Source organism: Brugia malayi (assembly GCF_000002995.4).
Source record: "Brugia malayi strain FR3 genome assembly, contig: Bm_017, whole genome shotgun sequence".
Lineage (NCBI taxonomy): Eukaryota > Metazoa > Nematoda > Chromadorea > Rhabditida > Onchocercidae > Brugia > Brugia malayi.
The window spans coordinates 66,260-67,973 of NW_025062294.1; the positions used below are offsets into that span (position 1 = coordinate 66,260).

The following is a 1,714-nucleotide window of genomic DNA, read 5'->3' on the forward strand; positions in this document are numbered from 1 at the left end:
TAAATTTTGAATGATATAGACCAACAGCAGTCTCATTCATTTCTCTTTCAAGACATATTAAAAATACTTAAATAGATATTAAATAAAATTCATTTATCCTTCTTTCATTAAAAAATTCGATGCCCAGTTCCGGAATGTGTACAGTGTGTTAATCGTTTCTTCCATGTGCAACACTTGTTGGAATTAAAAGACAGTTAACAACAGTTTCTTTCTGGTTAGGCATGGACAATATCTAATTATATTTTGGATCCTTAGATAAGAAAAAGAGTAGAAAAATGCAGTGGAAAAAGAAGCCAAAGAAATGGTAAAGGAGAGATGTAAATAGGGGCTATAAGTGGGCTGGATGAAAAAAAGAGGAAAAATTAAATGATAGTTAAACATGATTTCTTTGATGATAATTTTGAATGAATGAGTATGGACAGTTACAATACTTCTAGTACGATTGGTCATGAATTTAGGTTAAAATTCCATCCCTTTTTTAATCAAAAAAAGAGGAAAAATTAAATGAAACAATCAGCTGCATAACTATCATGAATTACATGCCTAAAAATGCCTTTTGTAGCAGCTAAAAAGTCAATATGTCTTTAATTAATAATAACAAAAGCAAAAAAGAAACAGACACATGATATATTTTTACTAAACAGGTTAATTGATTAGCTGTAAATGAAATTTAAACTGTAGCTTAAAACAATTCCACATCAGTGTCCATTTATTTTTAGTTTATCCAGCAATTTCGACATCGATGACCATGGATACAAGTTCATCATTTAGAAAAAAGGAGAAGAACGAAGAGATATAATTGTTGAAACTTACCTCAAGATCCAAGCAGTACTAACAACTAGTGTAGTCGGTTGTATATGTCTGAATATCATACATCCATGAACTCAGAATCACTGTCATATATATCTGATTGTCATACACTCATGAATATTGAATCGAGGTTGATTATGTCTGAATAGCATACATCCATGAATTGTGAATTACAGTTGTATATGCCTGAGCCTCATATACTCATTAATATTGAATACGGCTGTATATGTCTGAATATCTTACATACATGAATTGTGAACTACGGATGTATATATCTGAGTAGCATACATCCATGAATTGCGAATCAGGGCTGTATATGCTTGAGACAATTCACTGCATGTATGATACTCAGACATATACAACCGTTATTCAAAAATCATTGATGTATGATACTCAGATATATAGAACCGTGTGATTCACATTTCATATCGCGGATTTTAATTTTGCAAAGCACTGAATAAATCTTAATGCTTAGTATAGCAGTCTCTTGATGTCTTTTACGTTTCATCGTAATGGTTTAACTGATCTTTGATCTTATCTCAATTCATGTACTATGAACATCTATTGCGACCCATTATAGTAGCCACTCATCATAATGTAATCTATTGTACTTTCCATTCAATCCACTATTGTTAAATTAAGTCATCATCATGTTTAGACAATTTATCCAGCGTACAGAAATGTCTATTTATAAGTCACTTTCATATCTTAACACATGTAGGATATAATTGCTATATAAGAGTCACACTTATTGAAAGTTGAGTGTGTGTTTTTTGTTACCAAGAACCAGACGAGTTCAATTTTAATTGTTCTCTATTAACGTATTGTCTATTCTGTTAATAAAGGATTGTTGTATTTCTCCGTTACTCCACGTATCTCTACTATTACCCTCTCCCAGAATTAA

General features: G+C 31.2%; 1 non-coding gene across 1 annotated transcript; it reads right to left on the bottom strand.

The window, feature by feature from the left end:
• Positions 1-1,084: 1,084 nt before the first annotated feature.
• On the bottom strand, positions 1,085-1,164 carry Bma-mir-5851. Its single transcript, XR_006228180.1, has one exon. It is a non-coding gene; the product is annotated as a pre-microRNA Bma-mir-5851 (primary transcript).
• Between the last annotated feature and the right edge of the window lie 550 nt (positions 1,165-1,714).